A 21,696-nucleotide genomic window follows, 5' to 3' on the forward strand; every position below is an offset into this window, starting at 1 on the left:
TACATCAGGGCCACTTGAGGAGCTTATCTTGGTCAGAAATTAATGGATTAGTCTTCTCAAATGTAACATTTGAGAAGACTAATCCATTGATTCTGCTGTGGCATAGAGTGCTTTACCTGCACTTTCCTAGGTGCTGTCATCAGAGGCATAGAACCAAAGCCAGTACTGTCAAGTGTTTTCTCTTTCCACGGTAATGAGAATAGGTGCATACATGCAGCATGTCCCCAGTTGATTACTTGTTGATGGCACAATAATGAACCACTCAACATTCCACTCATACAAACCTCATTTTAAAAGCACACAAAAGATCGATATCGGCAAGGTAGTGTGGCCGAGCGGTCTAAGGCGCTGGATTTAGGCTCCAGTCTCTTTGGAGGCGTGGGTTCAAATCCCACCACTGCCAGTCTACAACTTCTATCTTGCCTCACAGGCCTCTTGTGGATCTCCTACGTCCCTTCATCAACAACAAGAAAGCTCAAATACTTCTCTTTTCCTCCATCAGCTTGCACAACAACATGAATGAGGCGTACCCAGCACCACACTTTCTTTCACCGCTACAAAGGAATACAGTTTAGAAAAAAAAAGTGCTTAAAATGGCTTAAGACCTTTACATGCACTTTTCCACTGGATTCTGACAATGTGCCACAGCTCATAACTCCTGGCTGTGGAGGACCTTTTGACAGCAACAGTGGCAACAGATAGGACTTTCTACAAAGTAAACAGGGCAAAGATCTCATTTAGATTACTGATGTGAGATCTGCCCCTATTACCCAATAGTAGGCAAATGTTTCCTCTCAATTGTAGGTGAACGGCATTTTAGGTATACGTGCAATAGCATCTATTCCAGTGCTACGGGCTACATTGTACATTGTACGTAAGTGGACAATTGTGATTTTTTTAGACAGGTGACATTACTTTTGCATAAAAGCTGATACATTAACTACGTGGGCAGTTAGGGGTTAGAGAGGATGTCTTTTATTGTACGCCAGGCCAAAGCAGGTTTTCTCAACCAGGGTTCCCTGGAAGCCCAAGCTTCCTTCAGGACTTTTCAGGGGTTCCCTGGCATTTTCCCCACTTGCCCCAGTAAGGTCGGTTTCCTTGAGATGCAAAAATTATTTGAAGGCTTCCTCCAGGGTCTCATGATGGGAATACACCATGAGATTTTTTGGCAGATAGTTGGTTCGATAGATAATTTAATGCATATCCGATCTGATTTTCGATCGGAAAATCGATCGGGAAAAGCGATCGGACAGTAGGTGCTGCACTCAGTGGTATCAGAGCAATGGAACAAAAGTCAGTACTGTTATGCGTTCTTCCTTATGGAACTGAGAATGGCTGCCAACATGCAGCATATCCCCAGATGATAACCTGTTGACGGCACAGTAATTAACCGCTTAACCTTTGACTCTTGAAAAACGTGTCTTAAAGCACGCAAGAGTAGACATCCGCAGGGTAGTGTGGCCGAGCGGTCTAAGGCGCTGGATTAAGGCTCCAGTCTCCTCGGAGGCGTGGGTTCAAATCCCACCACTGCCAGCCTTTAACTTCTCGCTTGCTTGACAAGGATGTACTATGTAGGAAAGATAAGGCCTCAGCTCCTCTGGTTTTAACACTTGCTCAAATACTTGTCCAAGCTTATACATCAGGGCCACTTGAGGAGCTTATCTTGGTCAGAAATTAATGGATTAGTCTTCTCAAATGTAGCATTTGAGAAGACTAATCCATTGATTCTGCTGTGGCATAGAGTGCTTTACCTGCACTTTCCTAGGTGCTGTCATCAGAGGCATAGAACCAAAGCCAGTACTGTCAAGTGTTTTCTCTTTCCGCGGTAATGAGAATAGGTGCATACATGCAGCATGTCCCCAGTTGATTACTTGTTGATGGCACAATAATGAACCACTCAACATTCCACTCATACAAACCTCATTTTAAAAGCACACAAAAGATCGATATCGGCAAGGTAGTGTGGCCGAGCGGTCTAAGGCGCTGGATTTAGGCTCCAGTCTCTTTGGAGGCGTGGGTTCAAATCCCACCACTGCCAGTCTGCAACTTCTATCTTGCCTCACAGGCCTCTTGTGGATCTCCTACGTCCCTTCATCAACAAGAAAGCTCAAATACTTCTCTTTTCCTCCATCAGCTTGCACAACAACATGAATGAGGCGTACCCAGCACCACACTTTCTTTCACCGCTACAAAGGAATACAGTTTAGAAAAAAAAAGTGCTTAAAATGGCTTAAGACCTTTACATGCACTTTTCCACTGGATTCTGACAATGTGCCACAGCTCATAACTCCTGGCTGTGGAGGACCTTTTGACAGCAACAGTGGCAACAGATAGGACTTTCTACAAAGTAAACAGGGCAAAGATCTCATTTAGATTACTGAGGTGAGATCTGCCCCTATTACCCAATAGTAGGCAAATGTTTCCTCTCAATTGTAGTTGAATGGCATTTTAGGTATACGTGCAATAGCATCTATTCCAGTGCTACGGGCTACATTGTACATTGTACGTAAGTGGACAATTGTGATTTTTTTAGACAGGTGACGTTACTTTTGCATAAAAGCTGATACATTAACTACGTGGGCAGTTAGGGGTTTGAGAGGATGTCTTTTATTGTACGCCAGGCCAAAGCAGGTTTTCTCAACCAGGGTTCCCTGGAAGCCCAAGCTTCCTTCAGGACTTTTCAGGGGTTCCCTGGCATTTTCCCCACTTGCCCCAGTAAGGTCGGTTTCCTTGAGATGCAAAAATTATTTTAAGGCTTCTTCCAGGGTCTCATGATGGGAATACACCATGAGATTTTTTGGCAGATAGTTGGTTCGATAGATAATTTAATGCATATCCGATCTGATTTTCGATCGAAAAATCGATCGGGAAAAGCGATCGGACAGTAGGTGCTGCACTCAGTGGTATCAGAGCAATGGAACAAAAGTCAGTACTGTTATGCGTTCTTCCTTATGGAACTGAGAATGGCTGCCAACATTCAGCATATCCCCAGATGATAACCTGTTGACGGCACAGTAATTAACCGCTTAACCTTTGACTCTTGAAAAACGTGTCTTAAAGCACGCAACAGTAGACATCCGCAGGGTAGTGTGGCCGAGCGGTCTAAGGCGCTGGATTAAGGCTCCAGTCTCCTCGGAGGCGTGGGTTCAAATCCCACCACTGCCAGCCTTTAACTTCTCGCTTGCTTGACAAGGATGTACTATGTAGGAAAGATAAGGCCTCAGCTCCTCTGGTTTTAACACTTGCTCAAATACTTGTCCAAGCTTATACATCAGGGCCACTTGAGGAGCTTATCTTGGTCAGAAATTAATGGATTAGTCTTCTCAAATGTAGCATTTGAGAAGACTAATCCATTGATTCTGCTGTGGCATAGAGTGCTTTACCTGCACTTTCCTAGGTGCTGTCATCAGAGGCATAGAACCAAAGCCAGTACTGTCAAGTGTTTTCTCTTTCCGCGGTAATGAGAATAGGTGCATACATGCAGCATGTCCCCAGTTGATTACTTGTTGATGGCACAATAATGAACCACTCAACATTCCACTCATACAAACCTCATTTTAAAAGCACACAAAAGATCGATATCGGCAAGGTAGTGTGGCCGAGCGGTCTAAGGCGCTGGATTTAGGCTCCAGTCTCTTTGGAGGCGTGGGTTCAAATCCCACCACTGCCAGTCTGCAACTTCTATCTTGCCTCACAGGCCTCTTGTGGATCTCCTACGTCCCTTTATCAACAAGAAAGCTCAAATACTTCTCTTTTCCTCCATCAGCTTGCACAACAACATGAATGAGGCGTACCCAGCACCACACTTTCTTTCACCGCTACAAAGGAATACAGTTTAGAAAAAAAAAGTGCTTAAAATGGCTTAAGACCTTTACATGCACTTTTCCACTGGATTCTGACAATGTGCCACAGCTCATAACTCCTGGCTGTGGAGGACCTTTTGACAGCAACAGTGGCAACAGATAGGACTTTCTACAAAGTAAACAGGGCAAAGATCTCATTTAGATTACTGAGGTGAGATCTGCCCCTATTACCCAATAGTAGGCAAATGTTTCCTCTCAATTGTAGGTGAATGGCATTTTAGGTATACGTGCAATAGCATCTATTCCAGTGCTACGGGCTACATTGTACATTGTACGTAAGTGGACAATTGTGATTTTTTTAGACAGGTGACATTACTTTTGCATAAAAGCTGATACATTAACTACGTGGGCAGTTAGGGGTTTGAGAGGATGTCTTTTATTGTACGCCAGGCCAAAGCAGGTTTTCTCAACCAGGGTTCCCTGGAAGCCCAAGCTTCCTTCAGGACTTTTCAGGGGTTCCCTGGCATTTTCCCCACTTGCCCCAGTAAGGTCGGTTTCCTTGAGATGCAAAAATTATTTTAAGGCTTCCTCCAGGGTCTCATGATGGGAATACACCATGAGATTTTTTGGCAGATAGTTGGTTCGATAGATAATTTAATGCATATCCGATCTGATTTTCGATCGAAAAATCGATCGGGAAAAGCGATCGGACAGTAGGTGCTGCACTCAGTGGTATCAGAGCAATGGAACAAAAGTCAGTACTGTTATGCGTTCTTCCTTATGGAACAGAGAATGGCTGCCAACATGCAGCATATCCCCAGATGATAACCTGTTGACGGCACAGTAATTAACCGCTTAACCTTTGACTCTTGAAAAACGTGTCTTAAAGCACGCAAGAGTAGACATCCGCAGGGTAGTGTGGCCGAGCGGTCTAAGGCGCTGGATTAAGGCTCCAGTCTCCTCGGAGGCGTGGGTTCAAATCCCACCACTGCCAGCCTTTAACTTCTCGCTTGCTTGACAAGGATGTACTATGTAGGAAAGATAAGGCCTCAGCTCCTCTGGTTTTAACACTTGCTCAAATACTTGTCCAAGCTTATACATCAGGGCCACTTGAGGAGCTTATCTTGGTCAGAAATTAATGGATTAGTCTTCTCAAATGTAGCATTTGAGAAGACTAATCCATTGATTCTGCTGTGGCATAGAGTGCTTTACCTGCACTTTCCTAGGTGCTGTCATCAGAGGCATAGAACCAAAGCCAGTACTGTCAAGTGTTTTCTCTTTCCGCGGTAATGAGAATAGGTGCATACATGCAGCATGTCCCCAGTTGATTACTTGTTGATGGCACAATAATGAACCACTCAACATTCCACTCATACAAACCTCATTTTAAAAGCACACAAAAGATCAATATCGGCAAGGTAGTGTGGCCGAGCGGTCTAAGGCGCTGGATTTAGGCTCCAGTCTCTTTGGAGGCGTGGGTTCAAATCCCACCACTGCCAGTCTGCAACTTCTATCTTGCCTCACAGGCCTCTTGTGGATCTCCTACGTCCCTTCATCAACAAGAAAGCTCAAATACTTCTCTTTTCCTCCATCAGCTTGCACAACAACATGAATGAGGCGTACCCAGCACCACACTTTCTTTCACCGCTACAAAGGAATACAGTTTAGAAAAAAAAAGTGCTTAAAATGGCTTAAGACCTTTACATGCACTTTTCCACTGGATTCTGACAATGTGCCACAGCTCATAACTCCTGGCTGTGGAGGACCTTTTGACAGCAACAGTGGCAACAGATAGGACTTTCTACAAAGTAAACAGGGCAAAGATCTCATTTAGATTACTGATGTGAGATCTGCCCCTATTACCCAATAGTAGGCAAATGTTTCCTCTCAATTGTAGGTGAACGGCATTTTAGGTATACGTGCAATAGCATCTATTCCAGTGCTACGGGCTACATTGTACATTGTACGTAAGTGGACAATTGTGATTTTTTTAGACAGGTGACATTACTTTTGCATAAAAGCTGATACATTAACTACGTGGGCAGTTAGGGGTTAGAGAGGATGTCTTTTATTGTACGCCAGGCCAAAGCAGGTTTTCTCAACCAGGGTTCCCTGGAAGCCCAAGCTTCCTTCAGGACTTTTCAGGGGTTCCCTGGCATTTTCCCCACTTGCCCCAGTAAGGTCGGTTTCCTTGAGATGCAAAAATTATTTGAAGGCTTCCTCCAGGGTCTCATGATGGGAATACACCATGAGATTTTTTGGCAGATAGTTGGTTCGATAGATAATTTAATGCATATCCGATCTGATTTTCGATCGGAAAATCGATCGGGAAAAGCGATCGGACAGTAGGTGCTGCACTCAGTGGTATCAGAGCAATGGAACAAAAGTCAGTACTGTTATGCGTTCTTCCTTATGGAACTGAGAATGGCTGCCAACATGCAGCATATCCCCAGATGATAACCTGTTGACGGCACAGTAATTAACCGCTTAACCTTTGACTCTTGAAAAACGTGTCTTAAAGCACGCAAGAGTAGACATCCGCAGGGTAGTGTGGCCGAGCGGTCTAAGGCGCTGGATTAAGGCTCCAGTCTCCTCGGAGGCGTGGGTTCAAATCCCACCACTGCCAGCCTTTAACTTCTCGCTTGCTTGACAAGGATGTACTATGTAGGAAAGATAAGGCCTCAGCTCCTCTGGTTTTAACACTTGCTCAAATACTTGTCCAAGCTTATACATCAGGGCCACTTGAGGAGCTTATCTTGGTCAGAAATTAATGGATTAGTCTTCTCAAATGTAGCATTTGAGAAGACTAATCCATTGATTCTGCTGTGGCATAGAGTGCTTTACCTGCACTTTCCTAGGTGCTGTCATCAGAGGCATAGAACCAAAGCCAGTACTGTCAAGTGTTTTCTCTTTCCGCGGTAATGAGAATAGGTGCATACATGCAGCATGTCCCCAGTTGATTACTTGTTGATGGCACAATAATGAACCACTCAACATTCCACTCATACAAACCTCATTTTAAAAGCACACAAAAGATCGATATCGGCAAGGTAGTGTGGCCGAGCGGTCTAAGGCGCTGGATTTAGGCTCCAGTCTCTTTGGAGGCGTGGGTTCAAATCCCACCACTGCCAGTCTGCAACTTCTATCTTGCCTCACAGGCCTCTTGTGGATCTCCTACGTCCCTTCATCAACAAGAAAGCTCAAATACTTCTCTTTTCCTCCATCAGCTTGCACAACAACATGAATGAGGCGTACCCAGCACCACACTTTCTTTCACCGCTACAAAGGAATACAGTTTAGAAAAAAAAAGTGCTTAAAATGGCTTAAGACCTTTACATGCACTTTTCCACTGGATTCTGACAATGTGCCACAGCTCATAACTCCTGGCTGTGGAGGACCTTTTGACAGCAACAGTGGCAACAGATAGGACTTTCTACAAAGTAAACAGGGCAAAGATCTCATTTAGATTACTGAGGTGAGATCTGCCCCTATTACCCAATAGTAGGCAAATGTTTCCTCTCAATTGTAGTTGAATGGCATTTTAGGTATACGTGCAATAGCATCTATTCCAGTGCTACGGGCTACATTGTACATTGTACGTAAGTGGACAATTGTGATTTTTTTAGACAGGTGACGTTACTTTTGCATAAAAGCTGATACATTAACTACGTGGGCAGTTAGGGGTTTGAGAGGATGTCTTTTATTGTACGCCAGGCCAAAGCAGGTTTTCTCAACCAGGGTTCCCTGGAAGCCCAAGCTTCCTTCAGGACTTTTCAGGGGTTCCCTGGCATTTTCCCCACTTGCCCCAGTAAGGTCGGTTTCCTTGAGATGCAAAAATTATTTTAAGGCTTCTTCCAGGGTCTCATGATGGGAATACACCATGAGATTTTTTGGCAGATAGTTGGTTCGATAGATAATTTAATGCATATCCGATCTGATTTTCGATCGAAAAATCGATCGGGAAAAGCGATCGGACAGTAGGTGCTGCACTCAGTGGTATCAGAGCAATGGAACAAAAGTCAGTACTGTTATGCGTTCTTCCTTATGGAACTGAGAATGGCTGCCAACATTCAGCATATCCCCAGATGATAACCTGTTGACGGCACAGTAATTAACCGCTTAACCTTTGACTCTTGAAAAACGTGTCTTAAAGCACGCAACAGTAGACATCCGCAGGGTAGTGTGGCCGAGCGGTCTAAGGCGCTGGATTAAGGCTCCAGTCTCCTCGGAGGCGTGGGTTCAAATCCCACCACTGCCAGCCTTTAACTTCTCGCTTGCTTGACAAGGATGTACTATGTAGGAAAGATAAGGCCTCAGCTCCTCTGGTTTTAACACTTGCTCAAATACTTGTCCAAGCTTATACATCAGGGCCACTTGAGGAGCTTATCTTGGTCAGAAATTAATGGATTAGTCTTCTCAAATGTAGCATTTGAGAAGACTAATCCATTGATTCTGCTGTGGCATAGAGTGCTTTACCTGCACTTTCCTAGGTGCTGTCATCAGAGGCATAGAACCAAAGCCAGTACTGTCAAGTGTTTTCTCTTTCCGCGGTAATGAGAATAGGTGCATACATGCAGCATGTCCCCAGTTGATTACTTGTTGATGGCACAATAATGAACCACTCAACATTCCACTCATACAAACCTCATTTTAAAAGCACACAAAAGATCGATATCGGCAAGGTAGTGTGGCCGAGCGGTCTAAGGCGCTGGATTTAGGCTCCAGTCTCTTTGGAGGCGTGGGTTCAAATCCCACCACTGCCAGTCTGCAACTTCTATCTTGCCTCACAGGCCTCTTGTGGATCTCCTACGTCCCTTTATCAACAAGAAAGCTCAAATACTTCTCTTTTCCTCCATCAGCTTGCACAACAACATGAATGAGGCGTACCCAGCACCACACTTTCTTTCACCGCTACAAAGGAATACAGTTTAGAAAAAAAAAGTGCTTAAAATGGCTTAAGACCTTTACATGCACTTTTCCACTGGATTCTGACAATGTGCCACAGCTCATAACTCCTGGCTGTGGAGGACCTTTTGACAGCAACAGTGGCAACAGATAGGACTTTCTACAAAGTAAACAGGGCAAAGATCTCATTTAGATTACTGAGGTGAGATCTGCCCCTATTACCCAATAGTAGGCAAATGTTTCCTCTCAATTGTAGGTGAATGGCATTTTAGGTATACGTGCAATAGCATCTATTCCAGTGCTACGGGCTACATTGTACATTGTACGTAAGTGGACAATTGTGATTTTTTTAGACAGGTGACATTACTTTTGCATAAAAGCTGATACATTAACTACGTGGGCAGTTAGGGGTTTGAGAGGATGTCTTTTATTGTACGCCAGGCCAAAGCAGGTTTTCTCAACCAGGGTTCCCTGGAAGCCCAAGCTTCCTTCAGGACTTTTCAGGGGTTCCCTGGCATTTTCCCCACTTGCCCCAGTAAGGTCGGTTTCCTTGAGATGCAAAAATTATTTTAAGGCTTCCTCCAGGGTCTCATGATGGGAATACACCATGAGATTTTTTGGCAGATAGTTGGTTCGATAGATAATTTAATGCATATCCGATCTGATTTTCGATCGAAAAATCGATCGGGAAAAGCGATCGGACAGTAGGTGCTGCACTCAGTGGTATCAGAGCAATGGAACAAAAGTCAGTACTGTTATGCGTTCTTCCTTATGGAACAGAGAATGGCTGCCAACATGCAGCATATCCCCAGATGATAACCTGTTGACGGCACAGTAATTAACCGCTTAACCTTTGACTCTTGAAAAACGTGTCTTAAAGCACGCAAGAGTAGACATCCGCAGGGTAGTGTGGCCGAGCGGTCTAAGGCGCTGGATTAAGGCTCCAGTCTCCTCGGAGGCGTGGGTTCAAATCCCACCACTGCCAGCCTTTAACTTCTCGCTTGCTTGACAAGGATGTACTATGTAGGAAAGATAAGGCCTCAGCTCCTCTGGTTTTAACACTTGCTCAAATACTTGTCCAAGCTTATACATCAGGGCCACTTGAGGAGCTTATCTTGGTCAGAAATTAATGGATTAGTCTTCTCAAATGTAGCATTTGAGAAGACTAATCCATTGATTCTGCTGTGGCATAGAGTGCTTTACCTGCACTTTCCTAGGTGCTGTCATCAGAGGCATAGAACCAAAGCCAGTACTGTCAAGTGTTTTCTCTTTCCGCGGTAATGAGAATAGGTGCATACATGCAGCATGTCCCCAGTTGATTACTTGTTGATGGCACAATAATGAACCACTCAACATTCCACTCATACAAACCTCATTTTAAAAGCACACAAAAGATCAATATCGGCAAGGTAGTGTGGCCGAGCGGTCTAAGGCGCTGGATTTAGGCTCCAGTCTCTTTGGAGGCGTGGGTTCAAATCCCACCACTGCCAGTCTGCAACTTCTATCTTGCCTCACAGGCCTCTTGTGGATCTCCTACGTCCCTTCATCAACAAGAAAGCTCAAATACTTCTCTTTTCCTCCATCAGCTTGCACAACAACATGAATGAGGCGTACCCAGCACCACACTTTCTTTCACCGCTACAAAGGAATACAGTTTAGAAAAAAAAAGTGCTTAAAATGGCTTAAGACCTTTACATGCACTTTTCCACTGGATTCTGACAATGTGCCACAGCTCATAACTCCTGGCTGTGGAGGACCTTTTGACAGCAACAGTGGCAACAGATAGGACTTTCTACAAAGTAAACAGGGCAAAGATCTCATTTAGATTACTGAGGTGAGATCTGCCCCTATTACCCAATAGTAGGCAAATGTTTCCTCTCAATTGTAGTTGAATGGCATTTTAGGTATACGTGCAATAGCATCTATTCCAGTGCTACGGGCTACATTGTACATTGTACGTAAGTGGACAATTGTGATTTTTTTAGACAGGTGACGTTACTTTTGCATAAAAGCTGATACATTAACTACGTGGGCAGTTAGGGGTTAGAGAGGATGTCTTTTATTGTACGCCAGGCCAAAGCAGGTTTTCTCAACCAGGGTTCCCTGGAAGCCCAAGCTTCCTTCAGGACTTTTCAGGGGTTCCCTGGCATTTTCCCCACTTGCCCCAGTAAGGTCGGTTTCCTTGAGATGCAAAAATTATTTTAAGGCTTCCTCCAGGGTCTCATGATGGGAATACACCATGAGATTTTTTGGCAGATAGTTGGTTCGATAGATAATTTAATGCATATCCGATCTGATTTTCGATCGAAAAATCGATCGGGAAAAGCGATCGGACAGTAGGTGCTGCACTCAGTGGTATCAGAGCAATGGAACAAAAGTCAGTACTGTTATGCGTTCTTCCTTATGGAACTGAGAATGGCTGCCAACATGCAGCATATCCCCAGATGATAACCTGTTGACGGCACAGTAATTAACCGCTTAACCTTTGACTCTTGAAAAACGTGTCTTAAAGCACGCAAGAGTAGACATCCGCAGGGTAGTGTGGCCGAGCGGTCTAAGGCACTGGATTAAGGCTCCAGTCTCCTCGGAGGCGTGGGTTCAAATCCCACCACTGCCAGCCTTTAACTTCTCGCTTGCTTGACAAGGATGTACTATGTAGGAAAGATAAGGCCTCAGCTCCTCTGGTTTTAACACTTGCTCAAATACTTGTCCAAGCTTATACATCAGGGCCACTTGAGGAGCTTATCTTGGTCAGAAATTAATGGATTAGTCTTCTCAAATGTAGCATTTGAGAAGACTAATCCATTGATTCTGCTGTGGCATAGAGTGCTTTACCTGCACTTTCCTAGGTGCTGTCATCAGAGGCATAGAACCAAAGCCAGTACTGTCAAGTGTTTTCTCTTTCCGCGGTAATGAGAATAGGTGCATACATGCAGCATGTCCCCAGTTGATTACTTGTTGATGGCACAATAATGAACCACTCAACATTCCACTCATACAAACCTCATTTTAAAAGCACACAAAAGATCGATATCGGCAAGGTAGTGTGGCCGAGCGGTCTAAGGCGCTGGATTTAGGCTCCAGTCTCTTTGGAGGCGTGGGTTCAAATCCCACCACTGCCAGTCTGCAACTTCTATCTTGCCTCACAGGCCTCTTGTGGATCTCCTACGTCCCTTTATCAACAAGAAAGCTCAAATACTTCTCTTTTCCTCCATCAGCTTGCACAACAACATGAATGAGGCGTACCCAGCACCACACTTTCTTTCACCGCTACAAAGGAATACAGTTTAGAAAAAAAAAGTGCTTAAAATGGCTTAAGACCTTTACATGCACTTTTCCACTGGATTCTGACAATGTGCCACAGCTCATAACTCCTGGCTGTGGAGGACCTTTTGACAGCAACAGTGGCAACAGATAGGACTTTCTACAAAGTAAACAGGGCAAAGATCTCATTTAGATTACTGAGGTGAGATCTGCCCCTATTACCCAATAGTAGGCAAATGTTTCCTCTCAATTGTAGGTGAATGGCATTTTAGGTATACGTGCAATAGCATCTATTCCAGTGCTACGGGCTACATTGTACATTGTACGTAAGTGGACAATTGTGATTTTTTTAGACAGGTGACATTACTTTTGCATAAAAGCTGATACATTAACTACGTGGGCAGTTAGGGGTTTGAGAGGATGTCTTTTATTGTACGCCAGGCTAGTGTTGGGCGAACAGTGTTCGCCACTGTTCGGGTTCTGCAGAACATCACCCTGTTCGGGTGATGTTCGAGTTCGGCCGAACACCTGACGGTGCTCGGCCAAACCGTTCGGCCATATGGCCGAACTAAGAGCGCATGGCCGAACGTTCCCCGAACGTTCGGCTAGCGCTGTGATTGGCCGAACGGGTCACGTGGTTCGGACCCGAACGCGCTCTGATTGGCCGAACTGTCACGTGGTTCGGGTAAATAAATACCCGAACCACGTCATATCTCCGCCATTTGTCTGTGGGTTTAGCTTTGGGTAGGCAGGCAGGGTAGTTCGCGCTCCAGCCACGCTAGCCAGGGTCCCCCCCAGTCATTGTGTGTCACTGCTGGGAACAGTAGTACACCGCTCGTTCAGCCACACTATATAGCATTCTGTGTACTGTTCTGTGTCTGCTGGGAACAGTGGTACACCGCTCGTTCAGCCACACTATATAGCATTCTGTGTACTGTTCTGTGTCTGCTGGGAACAGTGGTACACCGCTCGTTCAGCCACACTATATAGCATTCTGTGTACTGTTCTGTGTCTGCTGGGAACAGTAGTACACCGCTCGTTCAGCCACACTATATAGCATTCTGTGTACTGTTCTGTGTCTGCTGGGAACAGTAGTACACCGCTCGTTCAGCCACACTATATAGCATTCTGTGTACTGTTCTGTGTCTGCTGGGAACAGTAGTACACCGCTCGTTCAGCCACACTATATAGCATTCTGTGTACTGTTCTGTGTCTGCTGGGAATAGTGGTACACCGCTCGTTCAGCCACACTATATAGCATTCTGTGTACTGTTCTGTGTCTGCTGGGAACAGTAGTACACCGCTCGTTCAGCCACACTATATAGCATTCTGTGTACTGTTCTGTGTCTGCTGGGAACAGTAGTACACCGCTCGTTCAGCCACACTATATAGCATTCTGTGTACTGTTCTGTGTCTGCTGGGAACAGTAGTACACCGCTCGTTCAGCCACACTATATAGCATTCTGTGTACTGTTCTGTGTCTGCTGGGAACAGTAGTACACCGCTCGTTCAGCCACACTATATAGCATTCTGTGTACTGTTCTGTGTCTGCTGGGAATAGTGGTACACCGCTCGTTCAGCCACACTATATAGCATTCTGTGTACTGTTCTGTGTCTGCTGGGAACAGTAGTACACCGCTCGTTCAGCCACACTATATAGCATTCTGTGTACTGTTCTGTGTCTGCTGGGAACAGTAGTACACCGCTCGTTCAGCCACACTATATAGCATTCTGTGTACTGTTCTGTGTCTGCTGGGAATAGTGGTACACCGCTCGTTCAGCCACACTATATAGCATTCTGTGTACTGTTCTGTGTCTGCTGGGAACAGTGGTACACCGCTCGTTCAGCCACACTATATAGCATTCTGTGTACTGTTCTGTGTCTGCTGGGAACAGTGGTACACCGCTCGTTCAGCCACACTATATAGCATTCTGTGTACTGTTCTGTGTCTGCTGGGAACAGTAGTACACCGCTCGTTCAGCCACACTATATAGCATTCTGTGTACTGTTCTGTGTCTGCTGGGAACAGTAGTACACCGCTCGTTCAGCCACACTATATAGCATTCTGTGTACTGTTCTGTGTCTGCTGGGAACAGTAGTACACCGCTCGTTCAGCCACACTATATAGCATTCTGTGTACTGTTCTGTGTCTGCTGGGAATAGTGGTACACCGCTCGTTCAGCCACACTATATAGCATTCTGTGTACTGTTCTGTGTCTGCTGGGAATAGTGGTACACCGCTCGTTCGCCACTGTATAGCATTGTGCTCTGTGTCGCTGCTGGGAATAGTGGTACACCGCTCACCCGTCACTGTATAGCATTGTGCTCTGTGTCGCTGCTGGGAATAGTGGTACACCGCTCACCCGTCACTGTATAGCATTGTGCTCTGTGTCGCTGCTGGGAATAGTGGTACTGTATAGCATTTCTGTACTGCCACTGTACTGCTGCCAGTCAGCGTGTACTGTAAGGATAAGTGAAATGAGGAAGAAATCCGGTGAAAGAGGGAGGGGCAAGGGAAGAGGTGTTTCCCCTGACGGTTCACGTACAGGCCACAGGGGAGCACCCAAGAAAACCCACTCAATACCGCCCATGTTGTCCAGGACAACAACCCTCACAAATCCAAAAGAACAGGACCAGATAATTACTTGGATGACCTCTCAAGCGTCCAGCAGTGGGTTAAGCAGCACCAGCACATCACGCACGAGGTCCGAGTCCTCAGCCAGTTACAAGGAGCCAGTGGGCACAAAGCTGACACAACCGGCAGCGACACCACGCACACAACTGCCAGATAACCAGTCCGATGAATTACCTCAGGACACAATGGGGTATTCGCAGGAGCTATTCCCAGCCCAACAAACTTCCACCTTTCAAAGGTCAATGGAGGAACAGCCAGAAATGTTGTGCCTGGATTCACAACCGTTAACTGTGGGAAATGCACCGCGCACTGAAATACAAGGCGAGTCCGAAGAGGACTCGGAAACCCAAATCCCAGAGCAATTTGGGCAGGAGGGGTTGCAATTGCAGGAGGTCGGCCGACAAGATCTGGAAGACGACGTTGGAGTGTGCTGCGCAGAGGTTGTTGTGGGGAGCTCTACTCCACGGCGGTGGCCCACAATGACATATGACGAGTTTGAGGAGATGGAAGAGGAGGGTATGGACAATGTGGACAGAGACCCAGATTTTGTTTGTGAACGAGAACATCGCCGTCGTAGCAGCAGCACAGATGAGTCTGTTGAAGAACACACTGCTGCACGAGTTCGCCTTGTGCCACAAGGTAGGCGGCGCGCAATTTCAGGCACCACAAGCGTGGAAGTTCAAGTGAGAGGCAAAAGAGGAGCAAACAGAAATCGCCAGCAAGGAGGCAGGTGCTCCAAAGTCTGGGCTTTCTTTGAAGACTGCACTGAGGATGTTACCATGGCGATTTGCAAGGTGTGCAAGACCCGCCTGAGCAGGGGGAAAAATATTAACAACCTCTCCACCACCAGCATGAGCCGTCACATGCTATCCAAACATCCCACTCTTTGGGCAAACGCGTCAGGACAGGGTACCAGAAACAACACTGCCTCCCTTGGGTTCACCAGACTCACCACCAGACCCGCCTCAGCAGCAGCAGTAGCCCAGCCATTGCGTGGTTCACAACATTCACAAACATCAGACGACGCTGACACTGTCACTTTCCGGAGTAGTGCTCTTGAGGTCTCCCAGTGTTCATCAAACACAACAACCAACAGCCCTTCCGTGTGCAGCGCTACGGTTCAGTTGTCTGTGTCGGAGATGTTTGAGCGCAAGAGGAAATTGCCAGCAAATGACCCCCGGGCCGTGGCAGTAACAGCCAGCATAGCCAAGCTTCTGGCCTGCGAAATGCTGCCATATCGATTGGTGGAGACAAACAGCTTCAAGGGCATGATGTCAGTGGCCATCCCACGTTACGTGGTTCCCAGCCGCTACCACTTTGCACGCTCTGCAGTGCCTGAGTTGCATGAGCACGTGGTCAGCAAAATAACCCGAAGCTTGAAGAATGCCGTTGCCTGCAAGGTTCACCTCACCACTGACACCTGGACGAGTGCGTTCGGCCAGGGTCGATACATCTCCCTTACCGCGCACTGGGTGAACCTTGTGGAGCCTGGCAGCGATTCCTCACCTGCTACGGCACGGGTGTTGCCCACGCCACAAACAGCTGCACCGCCGTCCCTCCCACTGGATAACAGCAGCACCTACCTCTCTGACTCCTTCTCCTCCAACGCATCTCAAAGCTGTACCTCATCCGGAAACGCTAACCCAGCAGCAGTAGGATCGTGGAAGCAGTGCAGCACAGCTGTTGGCATGCGTCAGCAAGCGTTGCTGAAGCTAATCTGCCTTGGGGATAAGCAGCACACAGGGGAGGAAATTTGGAGGGGAATAAAGGAACAGACGGATTTGTGGCTGGCACCGCTGGACCTGAAACCGGGCATGGTTGTGTGTGATAATGGGAGTAATCTCATTCGCGCTTTAAGGTTGGCTAAGCTGACACACATCCCTTGCCTGGCGCACGTGATGAACCTAGTAGTTCAGCGGTTCCTGAGGACATACCCAGGCGTGCCCGATCTGCTGTTGAAGGTGCGTCGAGTGTCCAAACATTGTAGAAATTCCAGTACTGCTTCGGGGGCACTCGCCAAGATGCAGGAGCACTTCAATCTCCCCCACCATCGCTTGCTGTGTGATGTCCCTACGCGCTGGAATTCTACGCTGCACATGCTAGCCCGCTTTTGCGAGCAGAAGAGTGCAGTGGTCCAGTACATGACGGCGCAGTACCGAGGCGCATCCGGCCAGCTGCCAAGCTTCTGTGGATCCGATTGGGCCAACATGTTGGACCTCTGCCAAGTCCTCCAAAATTTTGAGCAATCCACGTTGCTTGTGAGCAGTGACAACTCTTCAGTCAGCATTACCATACCACTGCTGTGTTTACTGAAGAGGTCGATGTTAAAAATCAAGGAAACAGCTGTCATGATGCAACTGGGGGAATCTGAAGGAGAAAACGATCAGCGTGATGGTACCAACATCAGGCCATCCGCCTCAGGGAACGCTGGCCCCAGCAGCTATGACGAAGAAGAGGAGGAGGAACAGCTGGAGTTGGAGCAGGAATTTCATGCCACCACTGACGAGGGCCAGAGCGGTGCACGTTGGACTTCCACAATTCAACGCGAATGGTCAGCAGAAGCAGACCAGGAGGAAGGTGACGACTATGATGCATCACAACAACTATCACAACGCTCACAAGAGGATGATGAGGATTCTGGTAGGACTCTGGCACACATGGCTCAATTCATGCTAGACTGCATTGAACGTGACCCACGCATTGTGCGCATTCTGGACAACACCAATTACTGGGTTTATACCCTTCTGGATCCACGGTACAAACACAATGTTCCAAAACTGCTTGAAGAAAGAGTCAGACAGGTCAAAATGGAAGAATACCAGCAGGCCCTTGTGGAGACTTTAGAGAGGAGATTGACATCCTCCCCCTCCTCTAGCCAGTTGTACGCAGACAGACTGACTTCCGCAAACCCAGGACGACCAGGAGGGCAGCAAACAACGCAAGCCGCAGCTAGTACCCAAAAGGGAATGGTATCGGCAGTGTCCTTGGAGTGGGAAAATTTTCTGACACCCATGCAGCCGCAGCCCACTGAACAGCAAGCGTGCAGATCCACCTCCAACACCGATCGCCTGGAGAAGATGGTCAAGGACTACATGTCAGATGGCGTAGCTGTGTCGAACCATCCATCTGCACCCTTCAACTATTGGGTATCGAAGCTAGACACCTGGCACGAACTGGCAATGTACGCAATAGAGGTGCTGGCTTGCCCGGCAGCCAGCGTTATGTCGGAACGCTGTTTCAGTGCTGCCGGAGGCATCGTCACAGATCGGCGTATCCGCCTCTCTACAGAAAATGCAGACCGTCTGACTCAAATTAAAATGAATCAATCCTGGATTGGAAATGACTACGCAACACTCCAGGACCCCAACCAAGTAACATGACCAATGAACATCTGGGATGGTGTTGCGTTTCCGGGCCCTGTTTATTGAACCTCTCATCTGTATTACATTTATGACTGCATGGCGGCAAAAAGCATTGCTGCTATATCCGCACGCTTTTTGTCCACATGCAAGGCCTGGGTTGTTGTGTCTCACAAAGCGTGGCCTTCTCCTCCTGCGCCTGCTCCTGTTCCATCACGTCTGCTGCTGCTGGGTTAGCGTTGCCGCGTGGTCCCTGTTTATTGAACCACTTATCTTTATTACATTTATGACTGCATGGCGGTACAAAGCATGCTATCCGCACGCTTCTTGCCCTCATGCAAGGCCTGGGTTGTTGTGTCTCACAAAGCGTGGCCTTCTCCTCCTGCGCCTGCTCCTGTTCCATCACGTCTGCTGCTGCTGGGTTAGCGTTGCCGCGTGGTCCCTGTTTATTGAACCACTTATCTTTATTACATTTATGACTGCATGGCGGTACAAAGCATGCTATCCGCACGCTTCTTGCCCTCATGCAAGGCCTGGGTTGTTGTGTCTCACAAAGCGTGGCCTTCTCCTCCTGCGCCTCCTCCTGTTCCATCACGTCTGCTGCTGCTGGGTTAGCGTTGCCGCGTGGTCCCTGTTTATTGAACCACTTATCTTTATTACATTTATGACTGCATGGCGGTACAAAGCATGCTATCCGCACGCTTCTTGCCCTCATGCAAGGCCTGGGTTGTTGTGTCTCACAAAGCGTGGCCTTCTCCTCCTGCGCCTGCTCCTGTTCCATCACGTCTGCTGCTGCTGGGTTAGCGTTGCCGCGTGGTCCCTGTTTATTGAACCACTTATCTTTATTACATTTATGACTGCATGGCGGTACAAAGCATGCTATCCGCACGCTTCTTGCCCTCATGCAAGGCCGGGGTTGTTGTGTCTCACAAAGCGTGGCCTTCTCCTCCTGCGCCTCCTCCTGTTCCATCACGTCTGCTGCTGCTGGGTTAGCGTTGCCGCGTGGTCCCTGTTTATTGAACCACTTATCTTTATTACATTTATGACTGCATGGCGGTACAAAGCATGCTATCCGCACGCTTCTTGCCCTCATGCAAGGCCTGGGTTGTTGTGTCTCACAAAGCGTGGCCTTCTCCTCCTGCGCCTGCTCCTGTTCCATCACGTCTGCTGCTGCTGGGTTAGCGTTGCCGCGTGGTCCCTGTTTATTGAACCACTTATCTTTATTACATTTATGACTGCATGGCGGTACAAAGCCTGCTATCCGCACGCTTCTTGCCCTCATGCAAGGCCGGGGTTGTTGTGTCTCACAAAGCGTGGCCTTCTTCTCCTCCTGCGCCACCCTCCTCCTGTTCCATCACGTGTGCTGCTGCTGGGTTAGCGTTACCGGTCCCTTTTCCTGGAACCTCTTATATGTATTACATTTATGACTGCATGCCGACAAAAAACATGTTACCTGTGCAAAGAAAACAGACATTTCCCGCATTTAAAAGACAGTTTTCCCTTTGAAACTTTAAAATCGATTTTCTCAAAAACTATAAGCTCTTTTTGCTAATTTTTTTTTCCTCTTGTACCCACTCCCAAGGTGCACATACCCTGTAAATTTGGGGTATGTAGCATGCAAGGAGGCTTTACAAACCACAAAAGTTCGGGTCCCCATTGACTTCCATTATGTTCGGAGTTCGGGTCGAACACCCGAACATCGCGGCCATGTTCGGCCTGTTCGGCCCGAACCCGAACATCTAGATGTTCACCCAACACTACGCCAGGCCAAAGCAGGTTTTCTCAACCAGGGTTCCCTGGAAGCCCAAGCTTCCTTCAGGACTTTTCAGGGGTTCCCTGGCATTTTCCCCACTTGCCCCAGTAAGGTCGGTTTCCTTGAGATGCAAAAATTATTTTAAGGCTTCCTCCAGGGTCTCATGATGGGAATACACCATGAGATTTTTTGGCAGATAGTTGGTTCGATAGATAATTTAATGCATATCCGATCTGATTTTCGATCGAAAAATCGATCGGGAAAAGCGATCGGACAGTAGGTGCTGCACTCAGTGGTATCAGAGCAATGGAACAAAAGTCAGTACTGTTATGCGTTCTTCCTTATGGAACAGAGAATGGCTGCCAACATGCAGCATATCCCCAGATGATAACCTGTTGACGGCACAGTAATTAACCGCTTAACCTTTGACTCTTGAAAAACGTGTCTTAAAGCACGCAAGAGTAGACATCCGCAGGGTAGTGTGGCCGAGCGGTCTAAGGCGCTGGATTAAGGCTCCAGTCTCCTCGGAGGCGTGGGTTCAAATCCCACCACTGCCAGCCTTTAACTTCTTGCTTGCTTGACAAGGATGTACTATGTAGGAAAGATAAGGCCTCAGCTCCTCTGGTTTTAACACTTGCTCAAATACTTGTCCAAGCTTATACATCAGGGCCACTTGAGGAGCTTATCTTGGTCAGAAATTAATGGATTAGTCTTCTCAAATGTAGCATTTGAGAAGACTAATCCATTGATTCTGCTGTGGCATAGAGTGCTTTACCTGCACTTTCCTAGGTGCTGTCATCAGAGGCATAGAACCAAAGCCAGTACTGTCAAGTGTTTTCTCTTTCCGCGGTAATGAGAATAGGTGCATACATGCAGCATGTCCCCAGTTGATTACTTGTTGATGGCACAATAATGAACCACTCAACATTCCACTCATACAAACCTCATTTTAAAAGCACACAAAAGATCGATATCGGCAAGGTAGTGTGGCCGAGCGGTCTAAGGCGCTGGATTTAGGCTCCAGTCTCTTTGGAGGCGTGGGTTCAAATCCCACCACTGCCAGTCTGCAACTTCTATCTTGCCTCACAGGCCTCTTGTGGATCTCCTACGTCCCTTCATCAACAAGAAAGCTCAAATACTTCTCTTTTCCTCCATCAGCTTGCACAACAACATGAATGAGGCGTACCCAGCACCACACTTTCTTTCACCGCTACAAAGGAATACAGTTTAGAAAAAAAAAGTGCTTAAAATGGCTTAAGACCTTTACATGCACTTTTCCACTGGATTCTGACAATGTGCCACAGCTCATAACTCCTGGCTGTGGAGGACCTTTTGACAGCAACAGTGGCAACAGATAGGACTTTCTACAAAGTAAACAGGGCAAAGATCTCATTTAGATTACTGAGGTGAGATCTGCCCCTATTACCCAATAGTAGGCAAATGTTTCCTCTCAATTGTAGGTGAATGGCATTTTAGGTATACGTGCAATAGCATCTATTCCAGTGCTACGGGCTACATTGTACATTGTACGTAAGTGGACAATTGTGATTTTTTTAGACAGGTGACATTACTTTTGCATAAAAGCTGATACATTAACTACGTGGGCAGTTAGGGGTTTGAGAGGATGTCTTTTATTGTACGCCAGGCCAAAGCAGGTTTTCTCAACCAGGGTTCCCTGGAAGCCCAAGCTTCCTTCAGGACTTTTCAGGGGTTCCCTGGCATTTTCCCCACTTGCCCCAGTAAGGTCGGTTTCCTTGAGATGCAAAAATTATTTTAAGGCTTCCTCCAGGGTCTCATGATGGGAATACACCATGAGATTTTTTGGCAGATAGTTGGTTCGATAGATAATTTAATGCATATCCGATCTGATTTTCGATCGAAAAATCGATCGGGAAAAGCGATCGGACAGTAGGTGCTGCACTCAGTGGTATCAGAGCAATGGAACAAAAGTCAGTACTGTTATGCGTTCTTCCTTA

General features: G+C 46.9%; 17 non-coding genes across 17 annotated transcripts; all 17 read left to right on the forward strand.

The window, feature by feature from the left end:
* Positions 1–321: 321 nt before the first annotated feature.
* On the forward strand, positions 322–403 carry TRNAL-UAG (transfer RNA leucine (anticodon UAG)). Its single transcript has one exon. It is a non-coding gene; the product is annotated as a tRNA-Leu (tRNA).
* A 1,048-nt stretch (positions 404–1,451) lies between these two features.
* Positions 1,452–1,533, forward strand: TRNAL-AAG (transfer RNA leucine (anticodon AAG)). Its single transcript has one exon. It is a non-coding gene; the product is annotated as a tRNA-Leu (tRNA).
* A 423-nt stretch (positions 1,534–1,956) lies between these two features.
* On the forward strand, positions 1,957–2,038 carry TRNAL-UAG (transfer RNA leucine (anticodon UAG)). The gene has a single exon. It is a non-coding gene; the product is annotated as a tRNA-Leu (tRNA).
* Positions 2,039–3,083: 1,045 nt separating this feature from the next.
* TRNAL-AAG (transfer RNA leucine (anticodon AAG)) lies at positions 3,084–3,165 on the forward strand. The gene has a single exon. It is a non-coding gene; the product is annotated as a tRNA-Leu (tRNA).
* A 423-nt stretch (positions 3,166–3,588) lies between these two features.
* TRNAL-UAG (transfer RNA leucine (anticodon UAG)) lies at positions 3,589–3,670 on the forward strand. Its single transcript has one exon. It is a non-coding gene; the product is annotated as a tRNA-Leu (tRNA).
* A 1,045-nt stretch (positions 3,671–4,715) lies between these two features.
* TRNAL-AAG (transfer RNA leucine (anticodon AAG)) lies at positions 4,716–4,797 on the forward strand. The gene has a single exon. It is a non-coding gene; the product is annotated as a tRNA-Leu (tRNA).
* A 423-nt stretch (positions 4,798–5,220) lies between these two features.
* TRNAL-UAG (transfer RNA leucine (anticodon UAG)) lies at positions 5,221–5,302 on the forward strand. The gene has a single exon. It is a non-coding gene; the product is annotated as a tRNA-Leu (tRNA).
* A 1,045-nt stretch (positions 5,303–6,347) lies between these two features.
* TRNAL-AAG (transfer RNA leucine (anticodon AAG)) lies at positions 6,348–6,429 on the forward strand. The gene has a single exon. It is a non-coding gene; the product is annotated as a tRNA-Leu (tRNA).
* A 423-nt stretch (positions 6,430–6,852) lies between these two features.
* On the forward strand, positions 6,853–6,934 carry TRNAL-UAG (transfer RNA leucine (anticodon UAG)). Its single transcript has one exon. It is a non-coding gene; the product is annotated as a tRNA-Leu (tRNA).
* A 1,045-nt stretch (positions 6,935–7,979) lies between these two features.
* On the forward strand, positions 7,980–8,061 carry TRNAL-AAG (transfer RNA leucine (anticodon AAG)). Its single transcript has one exon. It is a non-coding gene; the product is annotated as a tRNA-Leu (tRNA).
* A 423-nt stretch (positions 8,062–8,484) lies between these two features.
* TRNAL-UAG (transfer RNA leucine (anticodon UAG)) lies at positions 8,485–8,566 on the forward strand. The gene has a single exon. It is a non-coding gene; the product is annotated as a tRNA-Leu (tRNA).
* Positions 8,567–9,611: 1,045 nt separating this feature from the next.
* On the forward strand, positions 9,612–9,693 carry TRNAL-AAG (transfer RNA leucine (anticodon AAG)). The gene has a single exon. It is a non-coding gene; the product is annotated as a tRNA-Leu (tRNA).
* Positions 9,694–10,116: 423 nt separating this feature from the next.
* On the forward strand, positions 10,117–10,198 carry TRNAL-UAG (transfer RNA leucine (anticodon UAG)). Its single transcript has one exon. It is a non-coding gene; the product is annotated as a tRNA-Leu (tRNA).
* A 1,045-nt stretch (positions 10,199–11,243) lies between these two features.
* Positions 11,244–11,325, forward strand: TRNAL-AAG (transfer RNA leucine (anticodon AAG)). The gene has a single exon. It is a non-coding gene; the product is annotated as a tRNA-Leu (tRNA).
* Positions 11,326–11,748: 423 nt separating this feature from the next.
* On the forward strand, positions 11,749–11,830 carry TRNAL-UAG (transfer RNA leucine (anticodon UAG)). The gene has a single exon. It is a non-coding gene; the product is annotated as a tRNA-Leu (tRNA).
* An 8,365-nt stretch (positions 11,831–20,195) lies between these two features.
* Positions 20,196–20,277, forward strand: TRNAL-AAG (transfer RNA leucine (anticodon AAG)). The gene has a single exon. It is a non-coding gene; the product is annotated as a tRNA-Leu (tRNA).
* Positions 20,278–20,700: 423 nt separating this feature from the next.
* On the forward strand, positions 20,701–20,782 carry TRNAL-UAG (transfer RNA leucine (anticodon UAG)). Its single transcript has one exon. It is a non-coding gene; the product is annotated as a tRNA-Leu (tRNA).
* The last annotated feature ends 914 nt before the right edge of the window (positions 20,783–21,696 follow it).

Source organism: Hyperolius riggenbachi, chromosome 12 (genome assembly GCF_040937935.1).
Source record: "Hyperolius riggenbachi isolate aHypRig1 chromosome 12, aHypRig1.pri, whole genome shotgun sequence".
In the NCBI taxonomy this organism is placed as follows: Eukaryota; Metazoa; Chordata; class Amphibia; order Anura; family Hyperoliidae; genus Hyperolius; species Hyperolius riggenbachi.